Below are 15,447 nucleotides of genomic sequence, written 5' to 3'. Positions count from 1 at the left end.
TCTGTATTAAAAATTTGACTGAATTTTATTTGTTCCAACAGTTAAAAAAAAAAAATCTATGGTAGGATTATTCCTTTACTCACCTATGACTCACACTTGACAGCTGTCCCCCATGAGAATAGTGAATGTCATTATCTGCTAACCTTAAGAAGGTCTTATTTCCTCTCTCGCTGTATCAAACAAATAAATAAAATGAAGAATTTATTTATTTACTTGAGAGGGGGAGAGAGAGAGAGAGAGAGTAAGTATGAGTGCACAAGCAGGAGGAAGGAAAAACAGATTCCCCACTGAGCAGGGAGTCTCATGTAGGACTCAATTCCAGTTCCTTGGGATCATGACCTGAGCCAAAGGCAGATGCTTAACTGACCGAGCCACCCAGATGCCCCTGTTCATTTAGACTTTTGTTCCATCCATATCTATTGTGTATTTTTATTTTTTTTAATTTATTTTTAATTGGGTTTTTTTTTTTTTAAGATTTTATTTATTTATTTGACAGAGATCACAAGTAGGCAGAGAGGCAGGCAGAGAGAGAGAGAGGGAAGCAGGCCCCCTGCTGAGCAGAGAGCCCGATGTGGGGCTCGATCCCAGGACCCTGGGATCACGACCTGAGCCGAAGGCAGAGGCTTTAACCCACTGAGCCACCCAGGCGCCCCGTATTGTGTGTTTTTAAAGAAGATAAATATATTTACTTTTTGGTATGTATTTTCATTGGTATGGTGAAAGCAATGAACTATTATGGTTTTCTACAGCATAATTGAAATTGAATCTCCTTTTTCTTCTTTGCATTTAGTTTTTAAAAGTATCTTTCAGCTTTGACATTCATTGCTGAAACATTCGCATGAAGGGAAAGTAGATTGAAATCTCATGGCTACTGTATGTGTGTGTCTGTGTATGTGTGCATGCAATAAAAGAAATTATAAAGAATCTTTGGTTCAGTAATGCTTGTGTGCCTATGTGACTATTTTGGGGAGGAGGAGGGAAAAGGTTCGATATAGGAAGATTAGGTTACTGATGACCATTAAAACTAAGGCATACAAGGTCTTTTACAGTTAATAAATTATGCATTGATTTCCAAGATCAGTGATTTTTGACTCCTTACAAGAAAGCTTTCTAGAATTTAATTATCTTTAGTTTCTGGAAATCTTGCTAAGCTTTATTGTTTGTTCCTTATTCTCTGCTTTTTATACCTGCATCCCTTTAATATCTTCTTTGTGATAGTACTGAGTACCTTACTTAGTTTTTAAGAGTTTTTAAAGTTCCTTAAAGCTTCAGGTCTTTATGTACTAATATTAATGTTCCATTTTGAGATCCATACAGGTAAGAGTTCAGGGATGGAATTGTTAGAATCTTGTATATCGTATTCTGTTTTCATTTATTTAACCCTGTGCTTTATGATCTATATAGCACTGTTTAGTTTATTTAAACTTATTTTTGAAAATGACCTTTAATATTTACTGAATTTATATGGCTCTCTTATTCCTTCAAACAATATATTCCACATGTTTTGACTCATGTCTGACAATTTCCCTAGTGTCTTTTGTTTACTTTAAAATGGGATCTTTTTCTTGCAATTTTGCCACACTTTTATACTAACTCTTCAAAATTTTAGTCCTAGGCTTCTGGCCACCCACTACTTGCTGAAGTTCTGTCTGGTATCTTTGAAATTTTTATCAATGTTAGGTGTGACCTGTTAGCTAGAAGGTTAGCTGTGTACCCATATTTTCTTAGGTTGTCACACTGAATACTATAAAATATTCAGGTTCTCATGTGTTAGCTCTTTGTGTTTAAACACATATATCCCTCCTTTCTTTACAATGGGCATGTTCAACCTTATATTGATAAATAAAATTATAAGCTATATACAATGTGATGATTTGATGTATGTATACTTTGTGAAAGGATTTCCCCCATTGAGTTAATGACCACATCCATCACCTCACATATTTACCCTTTTGTTGTTGAGAACATTTAAATTCTATTTTTAAGCAAATTTCAGTTACACAATACAGTGTTATCAAAGGTAATCACCATGTTATACATTAGATCCACAAACTTTATTCTTCTTATAAATGAAAGTTTGTACCTTTTTTTTTTTTTTTTAAAGATTTTGTGTATTTATTTGAGATAGAGAGCATGCACATTCATGCGAGCTGGCGGGAGGGCAGAGAAAGAGGGAGAAGTAGGCTCCTTACTGAGCAGGGAGCCCGACCTGGGGCTCAATCCCAGGACCTTGGGACCATCATCTGAACTGAAGGCAGACCCGTAACTGACTAAGCCACCCAGGTGCCCCAAGTTTGTTCCTTTTTAACAACCTCTCCCAATTTCCCTCATCCCCTGCCCTCCAGCCCCTGACAACTTTTCTATTCTCCATTTCTGTGATTTTGACTTTCTTTGTTTTTAGATTATGTATATACACACATAAGTGATACTAATACATGGACATTCAATTGACTGTGTTTCCCAGAATCTTTGAAAAGATATTTATATACTTTTTTTCTAAACTTAGAAGAATTTATCATGTTTTTAATTTATTATGTTTTTTAAATCAGTTTTTAATAGTCCACTTACCGTGTAAAGCTCTTTAAAATGGAGGACTGATTTTCCCTATTTATAGATCAGGGAGTGTATGATTATCTGGACTATAGAATGGAACATACATTTTTCCAAACATTTACCTAAAGACTTGGATTGAGCATTATGTGGTATTTGTAAAAATATTATTTCTTGAGAGAGAACGGTAATTTTGAAAACTTAGATGATTTAAAAAAATTAAGTAGGTATAATTTTTATCTTCAGTAAGCTATGAGATACAAGATTGTCCTAATTATTTGGGGAAAGAACTTGAGATTCAGAGTTAGGTTTAGTGCAAATCTAACCCTATTTGGGAAATAGATTTTTTTTTTTTGTATTACAGTGTGTGCTCACTCTTTTTCCTTATTGCTGTTCTAAGAATGGCAATATTTTTAAAATGCCATGAGAAAATGATTTCACTTAAATAAATTTCTTGTTTTGTTGTGTTATATGCTTTAGCCATGAGGGTGGTTTTGTTAAGTTTGACATTTAGAATATTTGTTAGAGTGAATCTTGATAGCATTAGGTTAGAAAGAATGTGAGTGGAATGTTTTTGTATTTCTTTAGGATTAAGTAATCCTCATTATTATCTGGTTTCTTATAGAAAGGGGATCGATAGAAGTTTTCACTAATATGGAACAGATTTTTAATGTTTACTCCATAAGCCTGTCCAGTAGTGTGTGTGTGTGTTTTATTTATGGCATATATATATAGTGGTAGATATATAAGTCGTTTTATCTTTATAAGATTGAATTTAAGTAAACTTGGTAAATGATGTAATTGGACTTGTGTAATATTTCATTTAAAGAGTTGAAAGCATATGGAATATTTGTCTGAAATTTATTTAGGTTGAAAATGAGAGCAGTTATTATTGGCTTATCTAGAAAATAAAGTCTTATTAATAATGCCTAATAACTGAACCTGTTGCAGAAATCTTTATTTCCCTTTCTGATTCATTCCACTGATGGCCTGTAGAGGGCATTACATGTCTGGTAAATACAGCTTTGTATTTTTCATTTTCATCTCAAGTCCTTGTATAAGGGGAATAGATTCTGAATTATTATTTACATATTCTCTGAAATGTCATAAATATCAGGATTATTATCTTTATTGGGTCTTTATTGGGTTTATAGTTACACAACTATAAAACTAATTCAATTACAGTGCATTTTTTGTTACAATAATATTTTCTTCAACTGCGGTTTCATCTTTTCTGAGGACTAAATGAAGGAACTAGGCTTAAAGGGATTTTGAGGACATATAAATAAAGCTTCCTAAGAGTTGTTTGGCTGGAACAGATTAGTTTATGAATTAGGCTTTAATGTATATGTGCTAGTCTGATCTTTCGTGAAATGCCATGGGAGTGGTCCTTTGCCATTGAACAACAAGTAAAAGAATAAAGATTTCTTCTTAATTGCAGGCATTTCATGAACTTAAAATGCAAAAAAAGCATTTTCTTTACAAGTTAATGTGATATGGTGAGAACTGTAGTAAAAACTTACAAAATGCTCTTCCTCTGGGCTGAGAGGAGAGTTATAAAATCAAGGCAAGAATGGGGAAAGTTGGGACTGGGAGTTGTGAAGCTCTCCCCCAGGTTTCCCCTCACCCAGTCAGCAGATCAGCATGCTTTCTCCTGCCAGGGTTTTAGTGTTCTTCTTCTGTGCGTTGGACAATCCCTTTTTTTTTTTTTTTTTTTTAAAGATTTCGTTTATTTATTTGAGAGAGAACAAGAGCAAGAGAGAGTGAGCTCAGGGGGTGGGGTAGAGGGAAAGCTTTTCACTGAGCACAGAGCCCAAGGCCCAATGTGGGGCTTCATCCCAGGACCTGGGGCTCGATCATGACCTGAGGTGAAGTCAGATGCTTAAGGGACTGAGCCACCCAAGCGCCCCTGGAGAGTCTTAACTGTAACCTTATAGTATTTTGTGTTCAGATTTTCAGATTTATGAGGTTCTCAAGTGTGTAAGAGTTGCTGGTATTTTTGTACACATACCATGGAATAATCAAATACACAGGGCTACCACTATTTCCTTATGTTGTTTAGTTGTCAGTAGTTGGGAAACTGAGTAAATGCATGAGTGATTCTGAAGAAATAATTTGTAAAAAAGTCTGAAAACTACAGAAAACTTTACTGATGAGAAAGACTTTTTTTTTTTTTTTTAAAAGCCAGGAATGTTTAATAATGTCTCTTATTCTTTGGTATAATATAGTCCAGACTTGGAACTAAATAATTTAAATATAATAGGTAGTGTGATATGATCAGTAGGAGAAATGTCATTATTAGGCACATAAGAATATACTTGAAATGATGAAGGGACCACCGTTATGGTTAGTTTTGCCTTCACATCTTGGTTCTACCACTCTCTGGGGTTTATGGCAAACCGTGGTCCCTTACAGCCCCCCTCTAAACTTTAGGTTCCCCTTCTCTAGAGTGGGAATATCAAAAGTTAACATTATAGAGTTGTTTGTGATTTGAATAAAATAATTCAGATTATGTGCCTCGGATAGTACTGGGTGCATAAAGAACACACACAAACATTTTTATTGTTATTATAGGATTCCTTTGTATAATTATTATTTTTTTAAACTCAAAAAATTAGAAATCTTTCCTCATTTCAAGGGTAAAGTGAAAATTTAAAAGTATTTTTGAAGGACATAAAACCAGATTTTGTTCACAGATTTTTTTTCTATTTGGCTTAAGGCTGTGAATAACACCAAGTCTCAGGGGGATATCTCCATGCATCTGTGAGATTTACTTCAATAATACTGACTTTGGGTTTTGTGTTATTCTCTTTCCTAAGGTGGTTAGAGCCACTAAATCATTTGGGGACTCAAGAAGATTGGTGTGACAGAAACTTCCATCAGCATCAAGTGACCAGGGACTAATAAATCTAAGATGATTTTTTTTTTTCTGGCACAGTTCATAATTGTTCAGACACTACTTTGATGGAACATATAAATGAAAAAACATTCTAAAAAATCAAGATCTAGTCTTGATATTAAGGGGTAAGGCATCGTCCTGTCCACCCGCCCCCAACACACACCAAACTCCAGGACCATAAGGGGAAAAATGTGGTGGGTGGGGGAAGTCCTTAAAAACTCGTTCACTTGGGTCAGGGAAATACCAGTATCACTGTGGTCTTTCAGGAACAAAAAACATCTTTTGCAGAGGGCTAGTGTTTGAGCCAAGATATGAAGTGACCTTCATGGCTGGCTGGCTCAACCTCAGGTTTTCCTGGGGAGAGTTGGTCAGCATTGCTAGAGTGCTTGACAGTGGGCAGCAGAACACTTACCAGTGGGAAGCAAGGAAATGATGGTTGAAGCGAGGAATGACTGTTATTTCTCACCAGCAGATAGGTACACATTACTTGCTGAAATGATTCAGCACTTTAAAGTTGAGAGCTGTGAGACTTTGTGAGTTACACATGGGGAACATAGGACCCAGGAGGGTCAGCTCCCTTGGAATACTTCTGGGATGGCTCTATTCCCTTCTGCTTTGAATCTCAGGCTGAGGTGTGCTTGTAGGCTTTTTCTTCTTTTTCCTCTCCACTGCTAACCCTACCCCCAAGGTTCCTTGACTATTTATAATAGAGTGTTCTAGAAAACAGCAGGTAAAAATTTTCAGGTGCTGGGTAGGGGGACAGGGTAAGGATAGGAGGGAAAGGAAGGTGTTTCATCTATCCCATCAGTGCTTAAGGTACTACCATTAAAAAAAAAAAAAAAAGGCATTATTCTGTTTTACCCTCTCTCCCTGGAAAAAAACAGGCCTCTTGTCTGGATCTTTTCGTTTTAATGATTTCCATGAAAAGGCTTTTTACCCAGGCTCTGACATGACTGTCAGAACACACATTTAAATGCGAGACTGCTTAAAAGGCTATTGATATTCCCTGGTGGAAAAGAAAGTGCTTTAAAAAAATCCATCTGTCCATACACAAGTTAACCCTGACTATTTTCTTTCTTCCTCCATCTCTTCCTCCTCTTTTTTTTTTTTTTTTTTTTTTGGTCAAAGACTCAGGTTAAAGCCAGATCTTTGGTCTCACAAAATTTGTGTGTCACCATCTCCCACAAGCTGTCATTTTCATACATTGATGGCTCTGATTAATTTAATCCAGATCCAAGGATATTGAGTGAGGAGGAAGAATGCTTAATTTTGATCTAAGGCTGCTGTTCAGTCTCAGACTGCTTCTTTTGAATCTGGGGCTCATTTCTGTTTGTATGTCTTGGATATGTTAGCAGAAGTCAATGGTCTGTGTAGGAATTGTGTATGGTATTCATAATCAAAGACACATTTGACATGAAGTTACTAAGTGTTAGTGGGAATTAAAGTTCATATCATATTGCTGTGCTATATAAGCAATCTGTTACGGCAAATGGGTTCTGATGTAACAAGGTATTTGATAAGATTTTAATTAATAGTTAGTCATGTGAGCTGTCAACATGGTTGGCCTGTTCTCATGTTGGCGAATGTTCTATTAACCGTTAACCACGATGTTCATTGTTGTTCTCTTTCTCACATAAGGTGTCCTGGTTTTGCTGAACCAGCAAGAGACTTAGGCAGTAAAATCCAGAACTAGAAAAAAATTGTGCTACTGAGAATGCGTTTCCGGGAAAAGTAATATAATTATCCAGATTTTCTCCTTTATAATCATGCTACCTGAACTTACCTAGACATTCATGACTACTTACAAATAATTATAATTATAAGTTCTGGGTTTTTTCTTTAAGGGTGATTGTTTTGAACTTTTCTCATGTCACTCAATTCCACAACTTTACTTCTGTTCTATATTTGAGCGAATGACCTTTTACCTAGAAAAGGAAGATCATTAGGTAGAGATCTAGGCCATTAGGATAATTCTCTCAAATTCCTTTTTTTTTTCTATTTGAAATTTCCCCTGGGCCATTCACCCTCCCTTTTCTATTTCAGAGAAAGAAGTATTTGGCTTCCTTCATACAAGCCTTTTTTGATCCTGATTCTTCCTAATTTTCTAAAATGCTGCTTTAAGTGATTTCCTCTCTTACTTGTATTTTCAGTGCCTTGTTTGGCTCTTTTTCTTCTGCTCACTAACTTGGTCTTGTACTTTATAATAATATTTAAAGAATAAAAAAGAAAGTAACTATTCTTTTAGCCATACTGCCCTCTTGAATGGAATGTTAGCTTTATAGTTCTTTTTAATGCTTTTGTGAGGATATAGTTGAAGTTTTTTAGTTCAGTTCGGTATTTACTGAGACTTAGTTTGTGCTTATTACAAAGATCAGCCAGCTCCAGCCTCTCTGTCCTACGAGTTTAGGTATATTTCAGTCTAGTAAAGAGATTAGGCCTAGTTATGATATTAGGTGATAGATGCTTTAATAGAGCTGTGTACTCAAGTGCTGTTAGAACTTACCCTGGCATTTACAGTATGCCCTCAACCTGTCTTTGGATTCTTACCTTTTATTGAACATCTGGTGATTCTCCTAATGAAGGATAAAAAATTAATGCTCTTACATCCCTTTTCTTTTCATCTCTTTTATTCTTATCTTTTGTTGTGCGGGGGGAAGAGGTGAGATCTGGTTATAATTATAATTAAATGCTGCAATAAACATAGGAGTCTAGATATCTTTTTGATATCCTGTTTTCATTTCCTTTGGATAAATCCTGCTCTTTCTTTCTATAAAGTGAAGTTTTTTATATGTGATAATTTTTATTTAATATAAAGCTTCTAAGTATAGAGGTTTACTGTTATCTTATCAGTGTGTGGTAAGTTATTTGGAACTAATTAAATTTTAAAATAATCAATGTTCTGATCCCTTCATAGCTAACTTCTGTAGCCATGAGTAATTTATTTTGAATCAAGATTAGTTGCATTTCTAACTTTAAGTAGAGTTTTCAAGATGGTTCCTAAAATGCAATTTTTACTTACGGAGGTTGTTTTTTTTTTTTTTTTTTAATATATGAATCTGTCTCCCTAATATTTATTATTTTAAAATGTCTTCTTAGTCTTTTTTCCCCCCTAAATTAACAGACAGTATTTTTAGGGAAGTTTTAGGTCAAAGAAAGCACATTTTGCAGGGAGGACTTGGTGTTATACACAAACAATGAATCATGCAACACTATATCAGAAACTAGTGATCTACTGTATGGTGACATAATTAAAAAAAAAAAAAAAGAAAAATAGAGCAGAGAGTTCCCATATGCTTTTTTCTTTCTAGCAGTTTTCCTTATTATTATCTTGCATATTGGGGTATAGTTGTTATAGTTGATAAACCAATATTGATATTATTTTTTTTTAAATTGAGATATAATTGACATATAACATTGTATAAGTTTAAGCTGTATATTTAAGCTGTATTGACTTGATATATTTTTATACAGCAGTATGATTACCACTGTGTGATTAGCTAACACCTCTATCATGTCCCATAATTATCATTTCTTTTTTGTGGTTAAAACATTTAGTCTTGGCAGCTGTGATGTTTATAATACAGTATTTTTGTGGCTAATCACTGTACTGTCCTCTAGAGCTTATTTAGTGACTAGTTTCAGATTAACATCTTAACATCTCCCAAGTTATTCCACTCGCTAGCCCCTAGTAACCACCATTCTACCCTCTGTTGTTATGAATTTGGCTTTTATAGATTCCACTTATAACTGGAATTGTATTGTATTTGTCTTTCTCTGCCTAACTTAACTTGTTTAGCACAGTGCCTTTGGTCCATCTGTGCTGTCGAAAATGGCAAGATTTCTCAGATATTTTCTTCTGTGTTTATTGCAGCATTATTTACAATAACCAAGGTAGAAAACAAGCTAAGTGTCTGCCAATGAATGAATGGATAAAGATGAAGTGGGAGGTGTGTGTGCGTGTGTGTGTGTGTGTGTGTGTGTGTATTGGTAGCTTTATAACTATATATAGTGAAATATTTAACTGTGAGAAAAAAGGAAATGCTGCTGCTTGTGACAATATATTATTATTTTTATATTGTGACAACATAATATATTATTAACCCAAGTTCATAATTTATACTAGGATTTATTCTTTATGTTGAAATACATAATGTCACATATTCATCGTTGAAATGTCATACAGAATAGTTTCACCATGTTAAAAATCCTCTGTTCTTCACAACTCTTTATTTACTCCTTCCCCCACCCCCAAACCTCTGACAACCAGTGTTGTTTTCATTGCTCAGTAGCCTTGCTTTTTCCAAAATGTCATATGGTTAGATTTGTATAGTGTATAGCCTTCCAGAAGGGTTTTTTTTTTTTTTTTTCACTTAGTGGTATGCATTTAAGGTTCCTCTGTGTCTTTTTATGACATGGTAGCTCATTTCTCTTGATTTTTAGAAGAGTATTCCATTATATGGTTGTACCATAGTTTTCCATTCTCCTATTGAGGGACATCGTGGTAGCTTCCAACTTTTGGCAATTATGAATGTAGCTGCTATAAACATTTGTATGCACATAAATTCTAAATGTTTTTGGGTAAATACCTAAGAGTGAAGTTGATGGCTCATGTGATAAGACTATATTTAGCTTTTTAAGAAACCACCGAAGTGCCTTCCAAAGTGGCTGTATCATTTTGCATTGTCTCCAGCAGTAAATGAGAGTTCCTGTTTCTCCAAATTCTCACTAGCACTTGGTACTGTCATTTTTTTTTTTAAATTTTAGCCATAATAGTGGTATCTTGTTGTTGTTTTAATTAGCAATTTTCTAATAACAGATGATGTTCAGCATCTTTTCATATGCTTATTTGCCACCTGTACATCTCCTTTGGTGAGGTGTCTATTCAGAATTTTTGCTCATTTTTTGATTGGGTTGTTTGTGTTTTGAGAGTCCTTTACATATTTTGGATGCCAATTCTTTGATCAGATAGGCATTCTGTAAAGATTTTTATCACAGTTTGTGTGTTCTTTTTACTCTTCTAATAGCGTCTTTTACAGAAAAGATGTTTTTTAGCTCTAATGAACTCTAACTTATCAGTTTTTCTTTCATGGGGCATGCATTTCAAATGGTTAGCTAAAATGTCTTCACCAAACCCAAGGTCACCTGGTTTTTCTCTAATAGTCTTTTCTGGTAGTTTTACGTTTTTGTATTTATATTTAGGTCTAAGATCCATTTGAATTAATTATTTTTGTGAGTGGTATTAAGATCTGTGTCTACATTCATTTTATTGCATGTGAATGTCCAGTTCTAACACCATTAGTTGAGGTGACTATTCCTTTTCCAGTGAATTGTCTTTGTTTTATTGTCAAAGATCAGATGACTGTATTTGTTTGAGTCTATTTATGTATTCTCAATTCTGTTCCCATTGATCTATTTGTTCTCTGTTCTGGTGGTTTTGTGGTTTTGTTTTTGTTTATTTATTTATTTAGGTTTTTTTTTTTTTTTTGCCATTATCACACTGTCTTGATGACTACAGCTTTATACTAAGTCATGAAGTTGGAAGCTTTTAGTTTTCTGGTCTTTTTTTGCCGTCAGTGTTATGTTGACAATTCTCTGTCTTTTGTTTTTCATATAAAATTAGCTATTGATATTTACAAAGTAACTTGCTGGAATTTTACTGCTATTGGGTTGAATCTACAGATCAAATTGGGAAGAACTGATACCTTAACAATATTGAGTCTTGTTATCAATGGATATGAGATTTTTCTCCATTTATTTAGATCTTCTTTGATTTCTTTAGTTTTGTAGTTAATCTTCCTATAGGTTTTATGCATATTTTGATAGATTTTTTACCTAAGTATTTCTTTTGGGTGCTAATGTAAGTAGCATTATATTTTAATTTTCTAATTTCAATTGTTTATTGAAAGAATTTAACGAAGCATTGACTTTTGTATATTCCTCTTCATCCTGCAATGTTTCTCTAATCACTTAATAGTTCTAGGAGCTTTTTAAAGTTGATTTTTTTTGAAATTTCTACATACACAATCATGTCATCTTCAAACAAAGACAGTTTTATTCCTTCATTCCCAATTCGTAGACATCTAATTTACTTTTTCTTTTTTTTTTTTTTTTTTTTTTGCCATATTGCTTTCGCTAGGACTTCCAGTATGATGTTGAATTGGAGTGATGGAGGGGACATCATTGCCCTCTTCCTGATCTTAGGAGGAAAGCATTTAGTTTCTCAACATTAAGTATGTGCTATAGATTTCTTTCATAGATATTCTTTATCAGGTTTAGGAAATAATATAATTATGTAATATGCCTTTTATTCCTGGCAATTTTCTTTGTTCTTATTTGTCTGAAATTTGTCTGCAAAGGATGTGGTTAGTCCATCTTTCTTTGGATTAGTCTTAGCCTGGTAGTGCTTTCTCCATCCCTTTACTTTTCCAATCTAACTGTGACTTTGTACTTACTTATTTAATTATCTTAAAGATTTTATTTATTTTGGAGAGAGAAAGTGTGAGTAGGGGGAGAGGTAGAGGGAGAGGGAAAGGCAGAAAATTCTAAGCAGACTCCACATGGAGCACAGTGCCCAACTTGGGGCTCAATCTCATGACCCTGATATTGTGATCTGAGCTAAAACCAAGAGTCAGACACTTCCCTACTGAGCCACCCAGGCGCCTCTGCAATTTTATTTCCAAAGAAGGTTTCTTACAGGGAACATATTGTTGGATCTTACTTTTTATCTACTCTTTCAGTTGCTTTTAACTGCTGTGCTTTGACCATTCACACAAAGTGATTATTGATGTAGTTGGATTAATATAGACAATGTTTGTAATTTTTTAATTCATTTCGTTTTTTTTAAAGATTTTATTTATTTATTTCACAGACAGAGGTCACAAGTAGGCAGAGAGGCAGGCAGAGAGAAAGGGGGAGCAGGCTCCCTGCCAAGCAGAGAGCCCGATGCGGGACTCGATCCCAGGACCCTGAGATCATGACCCCAGCCAAAGGCAGAGGCCCAACCCACTGAGCCACCCAGGCAGCCACATTTGTTCTTTTTTAAAATCTTCTCCTTTTCTGCCTTCTCTGGTTTTAACTGAGTGTTTTATGATTTCATTTTCTTTTTTCTCTCAGCAACCAATTATATTTTATTTATTTATTTTTACTGGCTGTTCTAGGATTTGCAGCATACTTTTATAATTAATCTAAGTCCATTTCAAATAATGCTACACTTTATAAATAGAGTATATACAACAGAATTCCCAGTTCCTACCACTTACATCATTTCTCTTGTACATTTCCCTTATCCATGAAGTGTTATAACGCAATACACTTAGCTTATTATTATTAAAAATTGTAATTTTTTTTTATTTAGATGAACTTCAGTGAAATAAAATTAACCATTTTAAAGTGAACAATTTAGGGCGCCTGGGTGGCTCAGTGGGTTAAAGCCTCTGACTTCAGCTCAGGTCATGATCCCAGGGTCCTGGGATCGAGCCTTGCGTCAGGCTCTCTGCTCAGCAGGGAGCCTACTTCCTCCTCTCTCTCTGCCTGCGTCTCTGCTTACCTGTGGTCTCTGTCTGTCAAATAAATAAATAAAATCTTAAAAAAAAAGTGAACAATTTAATGACATTTAGTACATTTTTATTGTTTTGTATTTTTAACATTTTTTGGAGATAATTATAGAATTACATTAAGAGTTGTAAAAAATAATGTAGATTTCCCGTATACCTTCACCCATCTTCCTCTGTGATAACATCATAACCATAGAACATTAACATTTACTAACATTAAAGATACAGATCTATTAACTATTGTACAGAACTTACCTAGATTTCACCAGTTGCCACTGATACCCTTTTCTTGTTCCAGAATCAAATCTAGGATCTGTTGTTATATTTAGTGCCTCTGTCTCATTCTTCTTTTTTAATCTGTGGCTGTTCTTCAGTCTTTTCTCTTTTATGACCTTCACACTGTTTGGTTATTTTGTAGAATGCGCCTGAGTTTGGGTTTGTCTGATGTTTTCTCAAGATTAGATTGAAGTTGTGCGTCATTAGAATGACTACTGAAGAGGTAGTATGTTCTCAGTGTATCATGCTGGGGTTGCATGATATCAGTATTTATTACTAACCTTGATTGGTTAGTTAATATGATGTCTGCCAGTGTACTCCAATATAAAGTTACTTATTTTCCCTTTGTAATTAGAAATATCAGTTGGCCATAAATGTCTGTTTTGTTGCATTTGTATATATGTCTATCTTTATACCAATATATACTGATGCTGTCTTATCACTGCAGTTTTATAATACTGAAATCTTGAAATCAGGTTGTGTATACTTATTTTTCTTCTGAAAAATTATTTTGGCTATTCTGTATCCTTGCATTTCCATAAAATTTCAAATCAGCCTGTCAGTTTCTGCCAAAACGTGCTGGGATTTTGATTGGGCATTTATTGTATCTATAATCAATTTGTGGAGAATAAACATCTTAACAACAATAACTCTTGTCCATGGTAATGATGTGCTTCTCCATTTTTTTTTGGTTTGTTGATTTCTCTCAGCAATACTTGGCATTTTTTACTGTACAGGTATGAAACACGATTGGTTAAGTATCTCTTAAGTATTTCATATTTTTGATACTATTGTAAATAGTCTTGCTTCTTTCAGATTGTTTATTGTTAGAATGTGGAAATACAATTGATTTTTGTGTATTGACCTTGTATCCTATGAACTTGTTAAATTTTCTTATCAGTTCTAGTAGGTTGGGTTTTGTTTTGTTTTGTTTTTTGCTTGTTTGTTTCTTGAGATTCTGATTTTCTGGAGATGATCATCTGCAGAGATAGGTTCACAATCCTGACCTGCTAATCTCTATGCCTTTTATTTCTTGGTTTTGCCTTTTTATTCTGGCTGAGACTTCCAGTTCTTTGCTGAATAAAAGTGGTGGAAACAACTATCTTTGCCTTGTTCCCCTTCTAAGAAGACAAATATTTAATTATTTACCAGTAAGTCTAATGTTATACACTTAATTCAAGTAAAGATCTTTATTGATTTGAGGAAGTTCCCTTCGATTTGTGGTTTGCTGAAAGTTTTTACCCCAAAAGAGTGTTAAATTTTTTAGTTGCTCTTTTGTGCTTCTATTGATTGGTTTTTCATATTTAGTCTCTTAATATAGTGAATTACCTAGTTAATTTTTTTAATGTGAATCTATGTGATATTGTGGTATAATAAAACATACATACTTGATCTTCATCCCTGGTTCCTTGCACAGAAATGCTAAAACCCTGGGAATTTTTTGAGTTATAGGAGTGAGAGGAGCATCTTTTGTTATTCATAACAAACTTCTTTCAGTCATAACTGAATTTATGCTAATGAGGAGATTCTATATGGGTCCTTGAATAGCTCCTGGTTGGATACTGGTCACCAGGGGGAACCAACCATATGATTAGAGAGTTGCAACTTTCTCCTCTTCTTCTTCCCCTCCTCCTCCTCCTGCTTCTCCTCCTCCTCCTCTTCTTTATCTTTGTCTTCTCCTTCTCCTTCTTCTTTTTCTTCTTCTTCTTTTTAACAGATTTTATTTATTTGAGAGCAGAGAGAGAGAGAACACAAGGAGGGGGAAGGGGCAGAGGGAGAAGCAGACTCCCTGTTGAGCAGGGAGCCAGATGTGGGGCTTGATCCCAGGATCCTGGGATCATGACCTGAGCCAAAGGTAATTGCTTAACTGACTGAGCCACCCAGGAGCCCTGAGAGTTACAACTTTCAACCCTACTCCTTTACCTCTGGGAAGAGGAGATGAGGGAGGGACTCGAGATTGCATTAATCATCATTAGCCAATGATTTAATCCATTGTGCCTATATAACAGCCTTCATAACAATCTGTAATCCACAGGAGTTGGAAAGCTTCCAAGTTGGTGAACATATCAAGGTGCTGGGAGGGTGGTGTACCAGGAGAGGGCATGGAATTTCGGGACACCATCCCTCCTTCTGAGCCCACTCCCTTACTTTACTTTATACACCTCGTTC

The 15,447-nt window shown here is 34.8% G+C and overlaps 1 protein-coding gene across 3 annotated transcripts in view; it reads left to right on the top strand.

Moving 5' to 3' along the window:
• The window catches only part of EXOC6B (exocyst complex component 6B), a 615,706-nt gene that overhangs the window by 213,556 nt on the left and 386,703 nt on the right, over nucleotides 1-15,447 (top strand). The window lies entirely within an intron of this gene.

Source organism: Mustela erminea, chromosome 7 (assembly GCF_009829155.1).
Source record: "Mustela erminea isolate mMusErm1 chromosome 7, mMusErm1.Pri, whole genome shotgun sequence".
Lineage (NCBI taxonomy): Eukaryota > Metazoa > Chordata > Mammalia > Carnivora > Mustelidae > Mustela > Mustela erminea.
The sequence above is the reverse complement of the archived record's forward strand: the minus strand, read 5'-3'. Positions and strand labels throughout refer to the sequence as shown.